At 38.2% G+C, this 15,905-nt stretch overlaps 1 non-coding gene across 1 annotated transcript; it reads left to right on the top strand.

Annotated features, from left to right (window-relative positions):
• The first annotated feature begins 11,804 nt into the window (after positions 1 to 11,804).
• LOC115031394 (small nucleolar RNA SNORA17) lies at positions 11,805 to 11,936 on the top strand. Its single transcript, XR_003837034.1, has one exon. It is a non-coding gene; the product is annotated as a small nucleolar RNA SNORA17 (small nucleolar RNA).
• The last annotated feature ends 3,969 nt before the right edge of the window (positions 11,937 to 15,905 follow it).

Genomic DNA, 15,905 nt, shown 5'->3' with positions numbered 1-15,905 from the left:
CCCAAGTCACTGAAGGGGTTTGCAGCCCCATGGGAGGAGCAACAATATGAACTAACCAGAGCTCCCTGGGACTAAACGAACAATCAAAGAAAACACATGATGAGACTCATGGCCCTAGCTGCATAAGTAGCAAAGGATGGCCTAGTCAATGGGATGAGAGGCCCTTTACCCTATAAAGGCTCTATGCCCCAGTATAGGGGAATTCTAGGACCAGGAATGGGAGTGGGTGGGTTGGTGAGCGGGGGGGGGGGGGGGATGATAGGGGAATTTGGAGGGGAAACTAGGAAAGGGGATAACATTTGAAATGTAAATAAAGAAAATATCTAATTAAAAGAGTTTTTTAAAAAGAGAATAGCTAATAAAAAATAAATAAAAGCTTCTGCCCTCATTTGGTGCATCATTCTCTGGCCATTCTTAAGCCTTGCAACTTGCCATTGACAGAACTGTAAAGAACTGATCTTTCATTTGTTATATGGCAGGCTTTTAGATTTCTCTCATTATAGTTTCCCTATCTACACAATGTTATAAATTCATTTTTTAAAAATATTCGTTGTCCAATGAGCCATCAGTTAATTTCAATAATTAACATAATAAGTAGCATTTACTTATTCTATTATTTCTCCACTTCCCTACTCTGACATTAACATCAAAGGGTTATTAGGTTTTTGTTCATGAGACCTGACAATGCTTCCATATACACAACCGGATTCCAAAGACAAAAGTGCTCACTTTCACTGGCACTGAGCAAAGTTTGCTTTTGTAAAATGCATTGATGCTCAGAAGTTAAAGACCAATGCTAACCCTTAAATCTTACGGAGAAATTTGCAAAATCCAAAAATTGATAATTATTTCCCAACCACTTTTGCTAACAAATAGAAAGAACTTTTATTGTTGAAAACATTGTTTAAAAACTATTCCTTTCTTCTTTTCTCAAAGTCATTTGGATTCAAATTATCAAAATAAAATCAAGGCTCCGAACAAAAGTGGGCTTATTAGGACCTGAGTTTAAACCCAAGAGCCCTTGTATACATAGCCCATCATGGTGGTATTCACTTAAGGTTCTAGCCCTGAGGAGGTGGAGACTAATGGGGCAGCCAGCTTAGTATAATTGGCAAGTTCTAGATTGATAAGAACTTTGTTTCAAAAATGGGAAAAAAATGGAGTGACATTGTCTTCTTGCCTCCACACACCTGAACATGTGTGTACATGACAGATGTACATATAAAAACATTTTAAAACATAAATCAAATGAAGATAAAAAACATTTAGAATAATGTCCAAAAAGTTCACATATTTTATTTATTTATTTATTTTGTATAATATTTTTTATTTTTTTAAATTTTTAATATGTTTTTATTACGTATTTTCCTCAATTACATTTCCAATGCTATCCCAAAAGTCCCCCATACCCCCCGCCCACTTCCCTACCCACCCATTCCCATTCTTTTGGCCCTAGCATTCCCCTGTATTGGGGCATATAAAGTTTGCAAGTCCAATGGGCCTCTCTTTCCAGTGATGGCCGACTAGGCCATCTTTCGATACATATGCAGCTAGAGACAAGAGCTCCGGGGTACTGGTTAGTTCATCATGTTGTTCCCCCAATAGGGTTGCAGATCCCTTTAACTCCTTGGGTACTTTCTCTAGCTTCTCCATTGGGAGCCCTGTGATCCATCCAATAGCTGACTGTGAGCATCCACTTCTGTGTTTGCTAGGTCCCGGCATCGTCTCACAAGAGACAGCTATATCTGGGTCCTTTCAGCAAAATCTTGCTAGTGTATGCAATGGTGTCAGCGTTTGGAAGCTGATTATGGGATGGATCCCTGGATATGGCAGTCTCTAGATGGTCCATCCTTTCATCACAGCTCCAAACTTTGTCTATGTAACTCCTTCCATTGGTGTTTTGTTCCCAATTCTGAGAAGGGGCATAGTGTCCACACTTTGGTCTTCATTCTTCTTGAGTTTCATGCGTTTAGCAAATTGTATCTTATATCTTGGGTATCCTAAGTTTTGGGCTAATATCCACTTATCAGTGAATACATATTGTGTCAGTTCCTTTGTGATTGTGTTACCTCACTCAAGATGATGCCCTCCAGGTCCATCCATTTGGCTAGGAATTTCATAAATTCATTCTTTTTAATAGCTGAGTAGTACTCCATTGTGTAAATGTACCATAATTTCTGTATCCATTCCTCTGTTGAGGGGCATCTGGGTTCTTTCCAGCTTCTGGCTATTATAAATAAGGCTGCTATGAACATAGTGGAGCATGTGTCCTTCTTACTGGTTGGGACATCTTCTGGATATATGCCCAGGAGAGGTATGGGCACAGGGGAAAATTCTTGAATAGAACAGCAATGGCTTGTGCTGTAAGATCGAGAATTGACAAGTGGGACCTCATGAAACTGCAAAGCTTCTGCAAGGCAAAAGACACCATCAATAAGACAAAAAAAAAAAAAACACCAACAGATTGGGAAAGGATCTTTACCTATCCTAAATCAGATAAGGGACTAATATCCAATACATATAAAGAACTCAAGAAGGTAGACTCCAGAAAACCAAATAACTCCATTAAAAAATGGGGCTCAGAACTGAACAAAGAATTCTCACCTGAGGAATACCGAATGGCAGAGAGGCACCTGAAAAAATGTTCAACATCCTTAATCATCAGGGAAATGCAACTCAAAACAACCCTGAGATTCCACCTCACACCAGTCAGAATGGCTAAGATCAAAAATTCAGGTGACAGCAGATGCTGGCGAGGATGTGGAGAAAGAGGAACACTCCTCCATTGTTGGTGGGATTGCAAGCTTGTACAACCACTCTGGAAATCAGTCTGGTGGTTCTTCAGAAAATTCGACATAGTACTACCGGAGGATCCAGCAATACCTCTCCTGGGCATATATCCAGAAAGTTCACATATTAACAAAGGATTACTTTTAAGGTTGCAGTATTTAAAATGACATGGAAATGACATTTTCTTTTTCACTCTAAAGAACGTTGCTGCTGAAACTTTCAAGATCTGATGTCTTGGTAGGACAGGTGACTGGTCTTGACTATGCCATTTGGTTTAGAGGCAATCGTGTTGAGAAATTCCTTATGGACACTAATATAGAAGGCTATCCATAGAAGGATCAGAGCAGAAACAGGGAACTATGAACCTGAAATGCTAAACATGCAGAACGTACAACTACCATCGATTTGTAAACCAAATGTATCCTCTAGTAGATTTCACTGTGTGCTAAGGTGTGGGAAGCCACATGTGCCGTTGCAGAGTGGAACAGGCTTCTGCTGGCCACTAAGCATACATAGGCAGGAAAGTTTTTTGCCAAGATGAGGTTTTGAGAATTAACCAAAATTGACCAATCAGATGTGAGAGAAAAGTTAACCAATCAGATGAGAGAAAAGTTAACCAATCAGATGAGAGAGAAGTTAACCAATCAGATGAGAGAAAAATTAACCAATCAGATGTAGGCATGCAAATGAGGTGGTAAGCATCAACCAAGCACAACCAATCCGTGTGTGAGACACGACTCTCCTAGGCCTATATAAAGCAGCACCAGTGCTGGGCTCGGGGTCTATTCGCCTCTACAATCAAGCTCTCCCAATAAACGTGTGCAGAAGGATCCTGTTGCAGTGTTGTTCTTGCTGGTCGAGTAGGACGTGCATGAGACTAAGGAAGAATGGGTGAGAAACAATGACAAAGGTAACAGTTCTCCTAGCCTGATGCACAAGACAGGTCCTATTACTCAGGCACACAATGCCTTCCCCTTCTATTTTCAATGACACTTCTGATAGAATCAATTTAAGTAGCCTTTTAACTGAAAACAAAATCAGCATATGCTGAAGACAAGGGCTTCTACTTACTGAGATAGGATGCGGTTTTGTATATGTAAGTTTGAGTCTCCTTACTTTAAATGGAATTTATGATTATGAATAATCATGCCTACAAACAAAATGTCAGTAACTTTGTAGATTTTACAGTGTCTAAGGTAACCCAGGAAATGGTACAAAACCTTTACTGCATGCCTAGTAGCAACGAGGGTCTCCTTTTTAATCAGAAGTTCTCATTATCTTGTACATAATACACATGCAACTTTCCAAGCATCACCCATTTTGTAAAATAAAGAGTTGATCATTTCAGTATTCCCCTGTTATTGAAGCAACAACAGCACATCTGAGAGCCAGGTATGGTACACTTTTAATATAGGTGTTTATATGTATTTGCCTTTGATATAGAAATCATCGCTTGAGGAAATCATTCATTTGATTTACTAATATTACGAAAAGCCACATGGTCTCATCTCCACATTTTTATTTTCTCATTTAAAAATTATATTGCTTTTGGAGACTATTTTATTCCTGTGTTTTGTAAGATATAAGATGTGATGTGTCTTTTCTTATCTGCATTTTAAAACGAGCAAAGGGGAAGTTCTCTATAGAACAGCCTTTAGAGCTAGGGTGTAATTCTCCTTGCTTTCTCTGCCATAGTGCTGGCACAGGGGACTGATCTGCCCATCACATACCCTGGTGTGAATGGAAGAGTGGTGTGGAAGCAGGATTCTTAGGAGGCAGAATGTAGAGCCTTTCTTTACAGTGGTAATCAGCCTGAGTTCTTCTGAAACACCTGTGTACTGTGCCATGATATGACTTGGAGAGTCAGTGTTTTGTAACAAAGTAGGCTGGAAACAATGTCCCAACGTTTAGGAAGGACACATGTGGGACAGTAATGGCCCAGGGTTATAGAAGAAGTTTGGAGGAAGCTTCAACCCTGGATATCAATACTTCAAATATGAGGACAGCTGGAGTTGACTCCTCACCTCTCCCAACTTAGCATCATAATGCGGACTCCTCTCACTATTATCCATAGCAGAAGTTTATTACCCTAACAGTTATCAGGCTTCACTTTTTGTTTGACCTTATATGCAGATGAAGCCTCTTTAAACATCCCTCTTCTGGCCAATTGTACACAGCCACAAAAACCCTGCCCCAAGACCCTGGCCATTTCCCCAAAGGCATAAATTCTCCTTTCCCCCTTAAACGTAACCTGTTCACCAAAACTGTTCCCAGGTATGCTTTTTTGCAACTTGAATTATTGCTGATCAAGATCCTGCACTGCACCCACCCAATGCTGGGTTAAGCTTCCCTCCCTCCAGCCAAGGACAGTATACAAAGGGCTTGGTTATCTCTAGAGAAAAGTGGACACAGGGCAGCAGGGATATCCAAATGTGCTAATGTGACAATTTTCAATCAGGCAATAGCTGGTTTTATGTATTATATTACAATCCTTATTTGGTATGTTTTGTTATGCACTTATTCAACAATCATACAGTGAAATTCTGTTTTATACATCATTATTGTAAACAAATAGTAAGAAAATCTTTCAAGGTATATAGATTGTAATTAGGATGAGGGAATATATAAGAATACTTACTAGAAGAATATAGAATAATCAAGTCTTACTAAAATGTAGGGAAAAATGTTTCATTATTATGAGAGGACATAAGGGCATAGCAGTCTCATTGAAATGAGAAAAGAATTTGAAGGACAAAAAGGATGTGAACCATAAAGTTTCACAGCCATTATCAAAGAGGAACTGTGGATAATATCGGAAGACTGTCTCAGGAATTTCAAATCAGTTTCTCATACACCAGGCATTATTTGAAGGAAAGCAGCATAAATAACACTTGGTGGATAGTTAGGCTTAGAGTTCCTGTCAGGAAGGACCTCATATTTAGGAATTCTCATCATGCACAATCTCTTATATACATGTTTTCAGTTTATTCGCAAAGTACTCCCAAGTTTAAGACAGGGTCATTACATTTTCTATCAAGGCCATGATAGTATCCTTGAGAAAAAGATGCTATATACATTGTTTCAGTGGGAAGTCGTAACATGAGGACTTGTTTCTATTCTGATAATCAGAACTCTAATGCTATCAATCCAGTTTTATAATGAGAGAAATGTGAAATCCATGGAATGTTAATGACAGTGATCTGCTAGAACATTCAAGAGAATTAATGCTACAAAGGAACACATCCCCTAAATCTGCATGAATAACAGGAGCATGGAGTCACAACTTAACATACCTCAACTTATGGTTTCTCAGATGCCACATGAATGGTATATTTTTAGTAAAAAATTTCACACTAATTTTAAGTTTTGATCTTTTCTCAGGCTGGTATTGTAAGGTGTGATGTTCTTTATGTTTTTTTTTTTCAATTTTTCTTTTATTGGATATTTTATTTATTTACATTTGAAGTGTTATCCCCTTTCCCAGTTTCTCCTCCAGAATTCTCCATCAATCCCTCTTCCCCCACCTGCTTCTATGAGGGTACTCACTCACCCACCCACCCACTCCTGCCTCCCCATCCTGGTATTCCCCTACACTGGAACATCAAGCCTCATCTCCCAGTCACACAAACAATACCTAGGGCAAACAGCCTGTGCCCTTTATACTTTGCAGGGAAACTGTGATGTTAGATAAGTCACATATGGTACCTGCTATTTTAACTTCTTGTATTGTCACCATATGAGTTTATGTGATGTGACTTCATCCTATGAAAAGCAGAGTTCATGCAAAGAATCATAGCGGACATCTCTCTAAATTGAGCAGAAACTGTGGAACTCTTGAATACAAAGAAATGTTCAAGTTGACATGTTGATCCAAGACTGGAAGTAGACTGGTACTCTACAAGGGGCTGCAACCTTAAACAACACTCCACATGTTTCTGAGATTTACACCAGAATCCCATTCATATGTCATCATGAAGACATATGTCAGTTAATTTTGGATTCTTTGAAAAATTAAATAAAACAAACTAAAAATCTTACGCTGGATAATGTAGAAAGAAACAAATTGTATATGGCTTGTGATTTTTGGTACTTGGAAATTATAATCAGCATAGAAACCTCATCTGATGAAAGACCGTAAAGATGAAGGAAATAAGTAATATGGGTTAGGGCTAGAGTTAGGGTTAAGGGTAGGGGTAGGGATAGAGTTAGAGGGTTAGGGTTAGAATTAGGATTCAATTCAAGCTCTTCCTTTTTTACTCTTTGACATAACTAAATACAAACCCCCTGCAAAGATGAAAATACAGTGACATAGGTCCACTTCTAAGCTGTAGAATACGTACCCAAGTCTTAACCCCACACCTCAACTACTATTATAATAACAGCTCAAAGAGCTATAATAGACAGAAGGTTTAAAGAAACAAAATATGGATTTGGAGAAAACCAAAAAAAAGGTGGTATAAAATCAGTGTAGTGTGTGTGTGTGTGTGTCTGTCTGTCTGTCTGTCTGTCTGTCTGTCTGTCTGTCTTTGTTGTTTGTGTCTGTGTATGTTTCATTAATTTACATGATGAAATGAGAAGGGAAGTCAGCTATAACAAACCATTTAAATACTTAGTGTAATATAAAGTGGAATAACTCCAGTGCCACTTGATTAGACAACAAACTGGTAATAAAATAGAAAATACATTTGAAATTATGGTAGCCATTTTTCAAAATGTACAACATAAAGATGTTCAAAGAATACCTAGCAAAATAGCTAGCATAAGAGATGAAAAAAACATGCACTTGGAGATGGAGAGGTGTAGGCTTAGATTTTTTCCCAACACCTACTTTATTTAGAGTTCTTAAATGCCTCAACCCCCCTTCTAACTTACTGACCAGAAGTTGAAGGAAAAAAATGTTTAATATGAAAAGAGTGTTGTGGACCTGTTTAGAAGTAGTTCCATGGGAACTACTTCAATTCTGCTCCTTGTTGTCAGGATATCAGTGGTCCAGTTCAATAGCAAACACCAAATATGAATCAGAAGAAGGGGCATAGCAAGGCTCCACTGAATTGTACAAGTCAGCAGAAGCAGCCAGGAGCAGCTGGAATGCTATAAGAAGTTCTTTGGTGTATTTTTCTCTAGGAAGTGAAGACCAACAAAGTCCAATAAAGTATTTCACAGGCTTATGGGGGTTCCATTTATATTCTTTCTGAACATCATGTGCCCTCTCAAGTGTCTGTTTTCAGCAAAACATTACATGCTCTCTCACAAGACAGCTTCCAGAAAAATATTACGTGACAAAACTGAGTTTTAAAAGAAATCAAAAATTTCTACTTCAGGGAGGTGCCTCAGTCAATAAAGTTCTTGACACATGATCACAAGAACCTAAAAACACAATCCTATATCCAGTGTCCATGTTTTTGTTATTTTTATTTTTTTAAAAGCCCTTACTTTTATTTTGACTTCTGTCCTCTATGCACACACTGTAATGTATATACACAGTTGGGCACATCCAGAAACGTGTATACAGAAACATGTACAATGCCTATTGGTATATGAATGAAGCCAGTGTAGAAATTTTGCCGGATATATTGATTTTGAAGGAAGATAATTTGAAAAGATGAACCTGAGAATTTGTAATGCAATAGAAATGATTCTGGGCATACTATAAAACAATATTAAAACAAGGATAATTTCCAGCAGCAAGAATGAACCTTAGCATATACACATTTTAAAAATAATAGATGAGTTACACCAGGATTCAGACTGTGATAAAATATACATTATTTTAAATATATGACTCATTGCACTGAAGAAAGTAATAAGAAATTACATTGAATTAATTACATTAGAAACCAGTGAATGTTGCAGAAGTAAATGTGAAAAGAATTTCATATAAATACTCTGGTCTATGTTACAGTGTTTTCTGGAGTCATTTTATAGTTAAATACATGTGTATCACTGCTCATCATTTAAGTCAACAAATTGCAGATGGTAAGAGGTGGATTATTTACTAATGGAGTGGGAGGTTGCAGACAGGCGAGCAGAGGAGCTTAGAAAGAATCATGTGTTCAGAGATGCCAGAGGGAGCTATCTGCATTTACTTTGAATGTAGATACTGATGCATATATGAAGAAGTGCTTAAAGACATGAGTATCCTACAAGTAAAATTGAGCATGCATTCTGTTATCACTAGTTTAGTAAGTCTAGAATCAATTCACCAGTAGTAATGAGTACACTTAACAGCTACATTGCAATTCTCCAATATTTTCCAAGAAGAGAAATATATTTTCTTAGAGAAATGTCTAATTTATGCACAGAAAATAAAAGAAGTGAATTGTAAATATCTTTTAATATGAGAGCATGTACAATTTAATCTTTTGTGTACCATGAAGGAAGCATGAATTTACATAAGAGTCCTGAATATTAGAAACTGGAGTAAATAGATCAACAAAACAATTGATGTTCCTTTGTAATCCTAAGAACAACAAAAAAAGTATTCATAACATGTGACACTGTTTTAAATGTATTACTGAACTAGTCTGTGGTGGGAGAGGAGAAGTACCTATCACAGAAGAGGCGCAAAGAATTCCCAAAGCTATTTAACTCTTATGGGAATGGGCACTGTTCTTTCCTGTGTATCTGTTAATTAACTGCTTAACTATTAATTTAACTGGGATGTGATTTCATAAAACACAATAAGGAAAGAGTTAATTTTGTGGAGGCTAAAATGAAATAAGCTACTATAAGCAGGTTATTGAGTTCTTATACACAATGTCATTATATATATGTATATGATTTAATATACCACCATTTCTCTATGATCTTCATCTGCTAGACCATTTTAACATCTATTTTAATCCATGTAAAAGCATAAGATGCATCCTAATATGGGAACACTGTACAAAGCAGACAGAGAGTACTCCTAAAATCTATGAAAGACATTGGAATCAAGGAATGTCTGTTCACTGAGCATCCTAATGAGGCCTGATAATTAAGAGCCATTCAGCATTCTAAACTATGTGCTAGAACAGAAAAAGACATTAGTTATGCTTAAGAAAAAAGCAATATACATTTGAGTTAATAATACAGAATTTTGTTGACTGGTATATTTATAACATGCTAAGGAAAGATGTAGATAACAGAAAGTATCCAAACTTATCCCAAAGGTAAAGCCTACTAAATTTAAAAGACTATTTGTAGATTAATAACAGCATGGCACACTCAGTGTCCAAGACAAAATAATTGCTTCAATGAATTTGACTTTTTGTTTTATATTCCTATGAAGATGAGATCATGTCTGCTTCTTATGTTTTCCTTATTTAACTACAAAAACACCATCCTGTTTTATTCATATTGTTACAATGAGACTTCTTTTCCTATTATACATGAGTAATTTTGTATGATTTAAACATATCTTGCAATGGTCACACTGTTTTCATATCTCTATATCCTGGCCACTGTGAATAATCTAATAAAGATGATCTCTAAGATACTGATTTAAATTCCACATATAGGCCAGATGGAGAGTTTTGGGCTGCATGATACATCTTGGTTTTTCAGAAATATCATTCTGTTTTCCCATCAAGCATATGACATAGTTCTTTATCTTCAGGGGCTTGCTAGCATTTGCTTTCATGTCAATTTTGTTTATTCCTAACTATGTATATAAGCAGTTGTACAAGATGCTGCCTCATTCTGCCATCTTTTGCATTTCCTTGGTGATTAATTGTACTGATAATCATTTTACATGACTTTTTTCATTTACATATTTTTTTAGGAAAAAAAATACATTCAAGAAGTTACTTTCTTCTTTTCCTTTTCTTCCAGCTTCTCCTCCTCCTGCTCCTATGCCTTTTTCCTCCTGAGTAATTAAAAGACATGCCATTTAAGGGGGAAAATATGTCACTAATATGTTCGTATTCTCATTGCCTAATTCCAATTCACTGAAATTATATACAGAAATTGCCACATCTATCAAATTTCCATACTTAGAACAGGAACCTTCCCTCACAAGTGCTCCTTTTCCTAGCACTGCAGTTTTGATGGTGTCATTTAAAATATAGGCCCATTTACCTCTGCTTATTATTCCAAGATATCAATAACATTGTTAGCATTGTTTATCTTTTTATTATTGCTTAAATCTCATACTGAGCAAAATTCCAGAGAAGTAAAAGTTATAGTACATAAAATCAAAGAAAATATATAAGTGCCTAAAATCTAAAGTGGTGCTTTCCAAATTATTTATGGCTAAGGCCTACAAACAAGGACCTTAGTAGACTATTCAAGCAAAACCCCAGGAAATAAGCATGCATTGTAACCCAAGGGGAGGCTGTGAAACAGTGAGGGCGAGAGGGTAATTTCCTCAGCACTGTGTCCTCACTAACAGGAATTTTTAGCAGTGCTAAGTTCTATAGTAATCTTTTGTGAAGTAGGGTTTTCCTTTTCAATAGCTTTGTAGAAGAGAACTGAAATTTAGATTCCACATTGGAATCTTAATGAGCAATGTCAATCTATAAAGATAAGATTCATCTGCTGTTCTGTCCTTACTTACCAATAGTTATTCAGAGATCCGCAAACATGGAGAATCATGGTGAATTTTGTGATTATTTTTTCATTCACACAAATGCATTTACATATAATGTGCTCATTACTTATTAGTGTGTTGAAACTTAATCATTTAGTCACCATAAAATAGAAGGTAACCTTATTGCTCACCACTCTGAGCAGCTGATACTGTCTCCAGTAAGAACTAGCCTTTATCTCAGCTACTGTAATACTTTATCTTACAGGTAATAATTGGTTTAATCTCAGTCACTTTTTGTGAACAACACTAACATGTTTTCTCCTTATTTTTATCATTTGGTATACATTAAATAAATAATTTTATGCATTTGGTTCTTGGGAGCTACAACAAAATAGAAACCACATGCCAATATTTTCTCTGTGTAAAATATTTAAAAGTACATTTTATGCTGTGAGACTGATTTTAAAAAAGTATAAACATAGGTCTCATTTATATTAGGGTAATTCCTGCCCATAGAGGCATTGCAGGTGTGGCTGCTGTGTCACATGCCCATCAGTAGGTGGCAGAGAGGAGAGAGTCTATGTCTGCACTCAGTGTTCTGACCTGGGAACATCTGGATCATTGGTAGCCTAACATTCCCTGAACAAATTAAGTCTGAGACCACAACCAGCCAGTCTAAACAGGAAGATAGCCTGAGATGTTCACCAGTCAGGTTCATCACAGGCCCAGACAGACTCCCAAGGCAGGGAGAGAGATGGAGATAAGAGGAACCCTTACTGGGACTAAGGGCTGAGCAGGAGTGATCCTGAGACAGAGAAACCCTTCACTGGGGACATATGGGAGTGCCCAAGGGAGAGGAAGGAGTCTCAGATGACCACCAGTCTTGCTTCATGTGGCCCAGATAGGGAGCTAGTATAAGATGATTACCAGTCTGGTTTTGCACAGGTCTGAGTGGATCACAGGTCTGAGTGGATCACAAGCCAGAGATGATCCCTGCATGAGCAGAACATAACACTCCTGAAAGCATGCCAGGAACCCAGGTGCCATTAAAAGAGTGGATAAATGGAAGAGAAAGAGAAACAGAAGAATGTGAGGACAATGAAGGGACACAGAGGAGACACAGACACAGTAGTCTAGGCTACTACCCTGATATAGGTTGATGTCTGAAGGCTGTGGAAAACTGGTCCCATCCCTCACCTTGGCATTGTGGGGAGGTGGCACTGGGTCATGAGAGCAGAAGAGTTGACCCTGCCCCTCACCAGCTTCAGTACTCAGGAAGACAGGCCCTACACATCTCCTGGGCAGCAAAGTAGAGCTGACCCTAGTAGCAGGCATATGGGTGAGCTGTCCTCCAGTCATAAGCATGGCAGAACTAGTCCTGCCACTTGTCCCCCATGTGGTGACATAGATGAGGAAGACACAATCCCACAGTTGCTCCTTGCCACCTATGGCAGGCAGGAAAGCTGGCCCTAGGGTCATGAGAGCAGGAGAGCTAATGCCGTTCCTCATTTGTTGCAGCACTGAGGACAGTAGGCCCTGTACCTCACATGAGCACCTTGGTAGAGCAGGCCCTTGATGTAAGATTGCCAGTAAACTGATGGTATTGATATGGCATGGTATGAATGAGCCAACCTAAGGGGCATGAGAGCAGGAGAGCTGGCTCTGTCCATTGCTGGCTGGGGCATTGGATAGACCAGGTGGGCTGCATAGAAGAGCTCATCCTGGTGGTGTGGGTTCAGATTTGGAGGGCTGACTAGTTCAAAAACTTATCATGCCCAGATCCAGGACTTTGAATTGTCCCATCACAACACCTACCCCACCAATGAATTGCTAGAGTGCATAAAGGGGCTAGTCTTACAGATTCAACACTACAGGATCTCCATGGCATAGGGCAACAACAGGATGTCCAAGAAGAGTCCCAGTACAGTTCTAGTATTGATGAGCCTCATACTAGACCAATGACTCATTGCAATGAACATTTGCAAGCAAAGAACTGTGGACCAAAGAATATACTGTGGGACACACTGGGACACACTACAGCTTCCACAATGAGAATTTCTCTTTCCATTTAGGAGGACACTGCAAGCATGAAGGATTGATAATAGGGGAGTGGGAGATGCACAGGATTGAGGTGCCTGATGTGAAATTCACAAAGAACCAAAAAAAGTTATACACAGACACACACACATATATTGTATACACACACACACACACACACACACACGTGTGTGTGTGTGTGTGTGTGTGTGTGTGTGTGTATATATATATATATATATATATATATATATATATACACAAAAACCAAAAAATAGGCACTTGTCTACTTGTCTAACTTGTCTAACGGCCTTTGCATAGAAAGTCACTGGAAATGTTCACATCCAAATTGAATTTTTAAAGGTATTACAGTAGGTAATTTAATGGTACAAATATTCTTTATGCAGCTACCTCAAATGCTGAAAGCCACCTGCCATACAGAGCATAAGTAGCAGACATTAGAAATAAACTGCCTCTGTTTATTAGCTTTTCTGAAATCTTCTCCTGCTTTAATGAAAATGAAAAAGAAAGTATATGAGTTATTTTCTTTTCCACACAAATCTGTAGCGAGGCTTTGATGAAGAAGTAAAGTGTACATTTGTTTAAAAACGGTGAAATATCTACTTTAAAATTGTGGTTGCCCATTCCTTGGATGGTATAGCAAAATTTCCTAGAAAGTAAGTGATTCTGTCATCACTTGGGTATAAATAGCAACGTCTAAGGCTCACTAACATGGGTCAAGACCAACGTGTGACATGCAAGCAGAAGTTTCACCAAAGAATCTTTTTAACATTAGCCTTTTAAAAATCATTTGGTCTAGATTTCACAATGATCTATAAGTTTTTGTTTATTTTTGTTTATATGAATATTTTTCTAGCTTCCTGCCTGCATGTGTACCACACACACACAAGTGAGACAAGGGGCCGGTTTCTCTGGAGCTGTAGTTACAGATGGTTGTGTGCCACCCAATATAAGTGCTGTGATTTGAATTCAGGTCCTCTGGAAAATACCAAGTGCTCTGTTTTAGTTAGAGCTTTATTGCTATGAAGAGATACCATGACTAAGGCAACTCTTATAAGGACAACATTTAATTGGGAATGGTTTACAGTTTCAGAGGTTCAGTCCATTATGATCATGTCAGAGAACAGCATCCAGGCAGATATGGAGATGCCAAGAGTTCTACGTCTTGATCCAAAGGCAACCAGGAGAAACTCTTTTGCAGGTTGCCAGAAAGAGGCTCTTTCCTGTAGGCAACCAAGAAGAGGCTACCTCTTCTATACTGAGTGGAGCTTGACCATAGAACCACAAAGCCCACCCTCACAAGGACAAACTTCCTCCAACAAAGCCACACCTACTCCAACAAGGCCACACCTTCCCTCAGGCCAAGCATATTCCACCCAACACAGAAACTATTATGATTTGTATATCATCTAACATCCTTTACGAATCAATAATTAGTATAGTTTTTTTCCCTTTTATTGAAAACAGCCAATTTTCTCATAAAATATGTCCTGATTACATTTTCCCTCCCTCTATTCCTCCCATTTTGTCTCTCATTAGAAAAGAATATACTTCTAGGAGATAACATACGAACAAGACAAAGTAAAAATATGATAAAACTAAATCATCGCAACAAAGCTATAAACTGGGCAAAACAATCCAACAGACGGAAAGAGCCATGAGACCAGGCACGAGAGTCAGAGACCCACTCATTCACAATTCAGTAGTCCCATAAAAATACTGAACTGAAAGACATAATACACATGCAGAGGACCTCGTCTGTTCCAGGTTTAGATATCAGATCCGAGTAGGCCCTGTGCTTTCTGATTATTCTTTGAGAGTTTATATAATCCTTGCTTAGCTGGTTCAGTGAGAGTCATTCTCTTGTCTTCCATCTCCTCTGGATTTTACCCTTCTTAACATCACTTTCTTGAGATACTGAGAGTGAAGCCCTAAGGTGTAAGGAAATAGATTTGATGAAGACATGCCATGTAGAGCTATATGTTCAGGGATTCTCTCACCATAATGTTTGGCTGTAGATATCTGCATCTGTTCCCATCTGATGCAAGAGAAAGCTTCTTTGGTGATGATGAATAAAGCACTGACATATAGGCATAACAGAACTGTATTAGGAGTCATTTTATTGATGTATTTTCAGACCAGTAGTGGTCTGACATTGGTTTGAGATTGCTTTGCTACTCCAACAAATTCAGTGCTACTATTGCCCTAGCATATCTTTCATGCAGATTGTAGGCCGATCTGTGAATGGGTTGGTACTTATGGTTCTCTTTTGGTAGCCTTCGGAGTACCTCCCTGAACTAAAGATATTAGAGTGTATTGGTGAAGGCTCCATGTAAGCACAAGCTTTACTTCTCCATGTTTAATGAGTTGTGTGGTGTTGACCTCAGCAAAGAGGCACAGCTGTCAGCTTGTGGAAAGCATCTCATTACCTTAGAAACAGCCAAGGTTGGTTTTTGAATTTCCATGAGACCACCTTGGCAAACAGCTCAATGGAATGCAATGCAGTTCTAGTACAGGAAGACTCATTTGGTGAAAAGAGATGACCAGTTTT

The sequence above is a fragment of the Mus caroli genome, unplaced genomic scaffold (genome assembly GCF_978045245.1).
Source record: "Mus caroli unplaced genomic scaffold, Mus_caroli_1 scaffold_7, whole genome shotgun sequence".
In the NCBI taxonomy this organism is placed as follows: Eukaryota; Metazoa; Chordata; class Mammalia; order Rodentia; family Muridae; genus Mus; species Mus caroli.
This window is presented reverse-complemented; position numbering and strand designations above follow the sequence as displayed.